At 42.8% G+C, this 8,850-nt stretch overlaps 1 pseudogene across 1 annotated transcript; it reads right to left on the minus strand.

The window, feature by feature from the left end:
- Positions 1-1,516: 1,516 nt before the first annotated feature.
- LOC147104546 (immunoglobulin lambda-1 light chain-like) lies at positions 1,517-5,650 on the minus strand (annotated as a pseudogene). Its single transcript, XR_015072396.1, has 3 exons — positions 5,562-5,650; positions 5,063-5,413; positions 1,517-2,069 (listed from the first exon to the last, which is right to left on the minus strand). The product of XR_015072396.1 is annotated as an immunoglobulin lambda-1 light chain-like (transcript).
- Positions 5,651-8,850: the final 3,200 nt, after the last annotated feature.

Here is an 8,850-nt window from a genome sequence, read left to right on the forward strand (position 1 = left end):
TCTTGTCTTGAGCTTTGCATTGATAAGCTGATTACCCTTGGGGTAGCTTGTCTGGAGTTGAGCCTCGGCAAGCCGGTTGCCCCTTGTGGTAGCTTGTCGCAAGCTCAGTATAGACAAGTGGGCTTCCTCATGGAAGCTGTCCTGAGTTCCTATCTTGACTAGCTGTCTTGTAACTTGTCTCTAGTTCTTATGTATGCTTGTTGTGTTTCTGTCTTGAGTTCTTTTGTCTCTAGTTCTTATGTATATCATTGTGTTCCTGGTGTTAATCTAGTTATGTGTAATCTAGTAAAGTTCAAACAAAGTACTGTATATTTGCCTCTTGTCTGGTTTCTGCACTTGGGTCCAGAACCTACTTTGCCCGGAGAGCACGGCCTCGTATTTATACGGCCCCGTGGCTCCCCAACCGTGACATACTAAGACTACAAATAAGTAATATACGTCTATTAACTCAGAAGTATAATGTCTATTTGGGACATACTGACGATACTGCTCATTGCAGTTTGCAGCGCTAAGACTGAACGTTGTTGCTGATCATTCATATTTATACAGGTTAGCAAACAGGCATATCTGAACTGAGTTGTAATAGTTCTGCCCTTGGAACTCCATGTCAACTGCTGTCTTTGTATCCCTTGTTCCAGTTCTTTTTAGCTCAAGATCTCTTACGCCATGGCTTCGATGAGCTCAGTCATGTATTTTTCCATTATCCCTAATATAGTTTGTCTTAACGTAGCATTACTAATTCTCAAGGCATTCAGCCATAATGCATTCTGACCATGTCAAGTTGTAATTCAGCCGTTATCTATGTGCACCTTCTAACACTCCACAGCGATACCTTTGGTTCACTAAGCATTTTGCACAAAAAGGGGCATTTGTACTGTTCGTGTTCTCATGCGTCTGGTGAATGCAATTAAAATGGATTCAAAATAAAATCTAACATGTGGATGTTTCTGATCATGCTTTAACTACTTGTAGCATGAATTCAGAAATGGCGCTGAAATATTGAAGAAGAGAAAATCGCAGGGCTATGGGGAAAGTGCAGGCAGGGGAGTGGGACTATAGGACAAGGTCTTCCAAAGAGCCAGCACAAGCCCGATGCGCCGAATGACCTCCTTCCGTGCGGCATAATTCTATGATTCTATGCTTTCTCTTTTCAATTCAGATTCTATTCTCATTCTAGTGGAAGTCTGATTAAGATTTATCTTTTCCAACGGGTATGATAGAACGTTAATTGATATTTATGTAGCTTCTCACCGAGATCATTCAGAAAAAGGGAGAATCTTAAACGCAATCACAGACGTAATGTATTTTAATCAATATACAAACCGAATTTAGCATTTTATACGTTGTTATATTTCGACCCCATCCATTCTGTAAAATCGTTATTTCGATCGAGAGTTTGGCGGCTTAATGTACATTTTAAAAAGTTTACAAAAGGTGGAACCTCGAGATTTGAACGTTTTAAAAATGGTCATAAATTCGGAGAGAACCAAAGCAAGAAAAGAATCTCATCATCTGAGACAGTGGGACAATAATTTTATTACACTGCAATGAGACAGTAAAGGTATGATGACTGCAGTCTCAGCACACTCTTGGGTACAACTAATAGAATCAAGCAAACAAACACTGCATATTTATTGTTATAACTTGAAATACAGCAATTACACTAAAAAAATTAACCTTTAATTTCGAACTTTGTTGAAAGAACGTTTACTGATGGTATATTGGACGAATACATAAGATTCCTGAATCAGACACAGCTGGATCTGGCGATACTTGTTTGAAGCGGGTTTGCCTGAGTCTCGTGTTTAACCACACAGGTGTAAAGCTCATGTGAGTTCCACTCTGAGTCTGTCAGAGTCAGATAACTGCTCACACTGAACGTGTTGTCCGTCTCCTGCTGGATCCGACTGGTCTCAACACCATTACCTTTGACACTGCCATCGACAGTCCACTCAATCTCCACAGCCCCCGGTTTAAAACCGCTCACCAAACACACCAGGGTCGCCGTGTTCTTTGCTGCGATTTATCTGATGAAGGCGGAAGGACGGTAACCGACGGAGCCCGCGGATCTACAAAGAAAAGTTGAAACAACTTGTGAAGATCCACTCTGAATTGGATGTAAAAATTTGAAATTCAACGTTTTATTTTATCAACGTTTTAAATTTGGTACCACTTTACAAGCTTAAGAATGTTACTATGGGAGATTAATAACGTTGTTTAATTAATCACATAGTGTCCGTTGATCGAGAAAACGATATAATGAATTGAAGAAAAACCGAGAGCTCCGTGCAACCAGAAAAAAAATAAAACTGAAAGAGTATTCACTCTTATTTGGATTAAACCTGAAGATCACAGATTTTCTTTCTTTAAACTATAGTCCAACGTTTTTCAGAATAATACGATACAAGAATAATAACGATCATCGGCGCCAAACTTTCTTAGATTATTACATGGAATTACATAGAATATCCAGCATAGAAACAGGCATTTCGGCCCAACTGGTCTGTGCCGGTGTTTCTGCTCCACTCGTGTCTCCTCCCACCCAACTTCCTCTAACCCTATCTGCATATCCTTCTATCCCCTTTTCCCTCATGTACTTGCCGAGCTTCCCCTTAAAGGCATTTCAGCATTTCGCCTCAACTGCTCCATGTGGGAGCAAGTTCCACATTCTAACCACTCTCTGGGCAAATAGGTTTCTCCTGAATTCTTTCTTGGATTTATTAGTGACAATCTAATATTGATGACCCCTGGTTTTGGACTACCCCTCAAGTGGAAACGTTTTTCCTCCGTCTCCACTATCAAAACCTTTCATAAATTTAAAGATCTCTATTAACATGCTGAATGATTCAGAGCTCCAGTCTGTTCACTCTTTTCAGTCGGCTATAATTTGAATGCTGGGGCTACAATTGCACCTGGCAGAGTCACGCTTGAGACGTTGTTTGATGTAATCGCAGCCCAGTATTTCGGCTTTTAGCTGCCTAGTCAGACGAGGAACCATCTGCTGCAGAAAGCTCAGCTGCTTCTACTTGTTTATGTTAATATAAAAAGAATAACGAGTAGCATTATATGGCACCGCATCAGTTTTCACTTATATTACTTTGACGCGCAGTGATAGTAAACTTAAACAAAGCATGAAGCTACAGACACAAATCCCTTTCTTTTAAGGCAATGATTACGGCGGGAATGGGTGGATGGGCTGTGATTTTCTGCTGCACCTTGAATAATGCAACGGGATCGTGAACGTCCACTTGAATAGGAATGTGGAACGCCTCTTAATGGCGTTATCCAAAGGGAGGCATTTCCTTCAATGCCGCACTCCATTCATTTCACTAATTCCTCTGGTGGGGGAATCCAGAACAAGAAGGCAAGGTCGTAAAATTAGAGCCAAAACATTAAGGAGTAAAACTAGGAAGTACTCTTTCACACAAAGGGTGGTGGAAATCTGAAACTCCCTGTCCCAAAATGGTTGAGGCTGTTGGGGGAAATGAAATCTTCAGGACTGAGATCGATAGATTTTTGTAGGCTAAGGTTATCAAGAGATAGGGAACAAAGGCTGATAAATGGAGGGGAGGTACATATCAGCCATGATCAAATGCAAAGGTGGAACAGGCTCAAGGTGCTCCATAGCGTTCTCCTGTTCCTATGTTCCGATGTAACGCCTGGAAAAGGGGCTTAAATTTAAAACGTTCTGGTCCAGACGTGAGACTGTTACCAACTGAGACAAATCATCCACCATACGTGTAAATAGTTTGGAAGTATAATCTCCAACGCTGCTAAAACTGTTTTTGAAATTTAACTTTCACCAGATGTAAGTTCAATGGAACAATTTATAATACAACGGAGCGCCTTTTCTACAGCCTGCAGCTAAATATCCGAATAAAAATGCCGTTTGAGTCTCTCGGTTTACCTGTAGGATTACACTTTTTTGACTGACTACTAAATAAATTGAAAATAAAAATTCAAATGATGATCCCGCGGTTCTATTCATACAAAATTAATCGGATTCGAAGGTAATGAGTCTGTCAGTGATTATAATATCGGCGCGGGATCAAACACTGGTGTTTATTACAATACTTCAAATATACGAATAGAAAGGTGGGAAAGGAGTTTCAGACTCTAAGTTGCTGAGGATATCCACTGATGCACCCTCCCGTACTGTCATCTTCTGGGAGCCAAAACAGCGAGAAACATGTGGCCAATTCCGTGAATGTTCAATGAAATTTTTCTGAAACTGTTGAAGGGGATCAAGCAAGCTCCAGGAGGTCACAGTTACCCAGGACGCATCATGTGACCTAATTAAGCTAATCTCCCTTCAGTCAATATTTCCCAGTTCGCTTAAAAATTAAGAACTATACAAGGCAGCAGATGACCGTCTCCAAGCATAATGTCTTTCCAAAGGCAACAAACCTCTAATCACATTTTATCTCTGATAACCTCAATATTCCTGTCTGCAGAAAAGAACATCAACTTCTTAAAATCTGTAATTTATATTAAAACGTCTAACCCAATCGCTATGATTTATAATTATCTGTTACTTGCCAGTGAAATTAAGACTAACATGAAATACAAAACTTAGAGTATCGCACGAATGACACACGCTCCCAATCTCTGATTGGGAATTTTTAATGGCACCGTGTCGGGGAATTATAAAATGTTTCGCGTTAAAGTTTTTTTTTAGCTCCACGCGAATCATGAAGCACAGCGCGAGGACGCCAGTCACAAGTGTCCAGATAGTTTTTAATGCCGTATCATGCAGATTGACCAATACTTTATGAATATTTTGCAAATCACCAAGAAATTATAATTACACTGGTGCAGGCTGAATTCCACCCACCTAAAAATAATTATTTGGAACTTCATCCAGAACATTGCAATTGTTGTGCGACAGTTTCCTGAGCATTTAACAAACAGAATAGAAACAAACCTCCCTCTAAACACCAAGTGGGAATCGGAGAATTATAAATGTATGTTCGAAAGCATTTTCACTACAACCGGATTAAACCAACCATTGAAAACTCACACTTTAAGAATCCCCGACGTACACAGCGAAAAATGTACTTACTGCCCAGATTCAGTTCAGTTCCTTTCCCGAAAGCGAATACAGCAGGACTGCCACCCCAGGCACCACAGTAATAATCGGCGGCATCCCCGGATTGTAAATTGCTGATGGTTAAATGCATGACGTTGCTAGACGTGTCCCTGGATCCAGTGAATCGATCAGGAATCCCTGAACCTCTGCGTGAATAATTGTCATTCCAAACAAAGACAGGGGCACTGCCGGGTTTCTGCCAGTACCAGCTCGTGTAGTAGCTGCCCATGCTGCCTCCGGACAAGGTGCAAGTGATTTTAACGGTTTTTCCCAGTGAAGTTGAGATGGACGGAGGCTGAGTCAGCACAATACCCGCGTTGATACCTGGAGAAATAAAAAGTTATTGATAAATGACCCTCAGTAAAACCGTGGAAAATAATTGCAATTCAGACCGGCTAAGCTCAAGTATTGTACCCGATCAGCGTAATACAAAGAACAGGAATATTGAAGACTTTTACAGCACTCTACTTACATTGCAAACAGAACATCAGGGCGGCGAGAACACGAAGCCACTCACTCATTTTGCAGATTTTTTTTAACAAGATCAGAGCAAAATGTGTTCCTGCACGAACCTAATGATGCGGCACCTTCTAAACCTCTCCTTATAAGCAATTACACAGGGGGCTATCACGTCGCATTTATAATTTATGCAAATTTCTGTCACGTCGCGGCCGTTTATTTGATCATTGGAATTGGTCTGATTGACGTTTGCACAAAGTGAATTTTAGCCAAAATATTTTTAAAATACTCGACTCGGTCACGACATGCAGAAACAGTTAAGGTGAAATCAAATAGCCCATCTTAGCATGGGGACGCGGAATGTGTTCACATGAAATTCCATTGGCTGCTATTTAACAGAGACATTACACTGTGAAAAATCTGTTGAAATGACGACCAATTGAATTTCATGCTAACCTGAAAGGTAGACATTGGAAAACTACACAGTGCAATTTGACCGAATGCGTCTTTAAAGAATTGTTTATTGTTCAATCGAAAGACATATCAAGCTACAGTGATTGAACCAGTGCAATAAGGCAACTGGGGGCTGCGAGCAGAGAATGTGGCATATCGCATTTCGCCTTATTCTTCTATGAACACAAGCCTTAGTGATTTCGATTCCATTTTTAACATTCATCGCCCACGAAGAACTCATTTTTAAATCCAGCATGTCAATAAACAGTACTTGATGATAATGTTCTGCAAACTAGTTCTCCCCCAAATAACTTTAACATCTGCAGCTTTTAATGCCATATTTTAAAGGGGAGTGCATTTTTAGAGAGAGAATGGCAGCAATTTATCGTTCATCATAGAAACCTTGGAATCGCCCAGAGAGTAGATTGTACTACCCGTGCTCCCGGCAGGCGATGGCCTTGGAGCGCGAACTGGTACATACTGTAGGGGCGCATTGAGAATTAAGTTGCCTGATTGCGCAGAAGAGCGTGAACTATGTGAGCCAACAGGTTTCGTTTACATTGGGCACAATGCTATTGAAGTAAGTAGTTGCTATTTAGAGCAGTTAACCAGAGATGGCCATTTAATTGCGCCCTTTACGCTGCTGCTCTTTCTATGATGTAGGAAACAGATCCAAATGGAAGCGTATCTTTCATTATCCAAACATTAAATTATTTCATCACTGAACTCCACAGCAGTTCACGACAACATTTCTTAATCATGTTGCAAGTGTTGAATGTATCATTTCCTCACCCTTTCTCTGCACAGGCAAGAGGTTCCGCTGTTCGATACACAGGACAGCTGGGTTGAATGGACATCCCGGCATCCCCATACTGACATGCCCACGCCACCCCACACCCACCCCTAACCAGCCGCCCCCCCCACACACACACACCCACATACTCCACCCCACATAATCACTCTCCCCACACACACTCCCACACTCATACCGCGTCCCCAACACACGCAACCCATCTCACACGCTGTCCCACCCCACCAACACAGGCATGCACACATATTCAGTGGTTTGCCCATATATTATTATTTTATCTAGTACAACTCATTAAAATATTTTATCTCCGAATACATGTCAACAGTAGCCCGAACGTGTAGATACTCTGAAATATTGATGGAGCCGTGGAGCTGTCATGTTATATAATGTAAGTATGATAACTTCCATCCTCTAATGAGGCATGAAATACAGTGTACTGGCACCTGCGGCCATCTACTAGGCCCTAGTCCAATATAGAGACCGAGACAATCAACAACTACCAAAAAAATTGTATTTATACAGCGCCTTTAACGTAGTAAAACGTCCCAAGGCGCTTCACAGGAGTACTAAAAGGGAGAAATTCGGTTGGTTCCACCACCCATTAGCGCCTAAAGCGACCGAGAAGTGGGGCGCTAACCAACTAGCGCCCGGGCGCAGCAAACCCTGCGCCTCTTCCCATATTGAGTGGGCATTTTGCACAACTGCTAAACCTTAGCGCCCGCTCACGGGCGCAGGCAGATCATGACGTCATTTCAGTATGCAATGCCTGTTGGGCGCCCCGGACCGGAAATTCAGTGGCGCCCCCCTCCGTTCCATCTGGCGCTAACAAGGACAGGTTGAGGGGACCGTTATGCTGTCTGAAAGGGACTAGTGGAGCGTTATTTAAAGGGGAACACTACCTTCCTTTTTTGAAGGTGACATTTTTCACCACACATTGTGAGAGAGTGAGACAGACTTCTGGAGAGACTCCACGCTGTGTGAAGGAGCTTTGGAGGTTGGTTTTGAGTTGCCCTTCCTTGTATCGAATTAGAAGAGACTGTGGGGTCTGCACTCTGAGATCTTTCCCTGGTTCTCTCCATTGTTCTTTCCAGCAGATTAGACGCACAGGTCTCTCCAGGCTGAGATTCAGGCCGAGATTCAAGGCTGCAATGAGCAGGGTGTGGATGGAGAGCAAAGCAAGATCAACCCTCCCCTTTAAGAAAAAATCAGAAAATGCAGGAGAGGCTCAGCAGGTCAAGCAGCATCTTTGAAGAGAGAAACAGATTTAACGTTTCAGATCGATGACCATTCGTCAGAACTCCCCTTTAAGAATTGGATGGTGCCTGTGTGTCTGTGTTCCATTGCTGACTGAAATCACATGAGCTTCGCCAGCACTGTGAGGTAGCGCCTCGCTCTGCCGGGTTAGCGCGTTAAGACTACCGTGCAGCGCCTGATTTAGCGCCGCAATCACCTTCAGGGGCGCTGCAACCCAATATCGCTCGAGGTGGCGATAAATTGCGCCTGACGCTAAATTTTGCGCACTGCCAATATTGGCGCCCCAAACTGGGTGGTATCGAATTTCTCCCCGCAAAAATGTTGACACCAACCACATAAGGAAAAATTAGTGCAGTTGACTAAAAGCTTGGTCAAAGAGGTAGGTTTTAAGGAGCGTCTTAAAAGAGGAAAGAGAGGTAGTGAGCTGGAGAGATTTAGGTGGGGATTTCCAGAGCTTAGGGCCTAGGCAACAGAAGGCACGACCAACAAAGTTTGAGCGATTATAATCAGGGATGCTTAAGAGGGCAGAATTAGAGGAGCACAGATATCTCGGGGCGTGGGGGCGGGCGGGTGGGGAGGGTTGTGGGGCTCAAGGAGATTACAGAGAGAGGGAGTGGCAAGGCCATGATTTGAAAGCAAGGATGCGAATTTTGAAATCGAGGTGTTGCTTAACCGGGAGCCAATGTAGGTCAGCGAGCACAGGTAATTGCTGATTATGTTACAAGAATGTTGCAAGTGAAGTTTATTATTCCCTATAAAGGCCACAAGGGAACTTTGCAACACC

Source organism: Somniosus microcephalus, chromosome 19 (assembly GCF_052327205.1).
Source record: "Somniosus microcephalus isolate GS21.2 chromosome 19, FLI_Smic_1.0, whole genome shotgun sequence".
NCBI classification, from domain to species: Eukaryota; Metazoa; Chordata; class Chondrichthyes; order Squaliformes; family Somniosidae; genus Somniosus; species Somniosus microcephalus.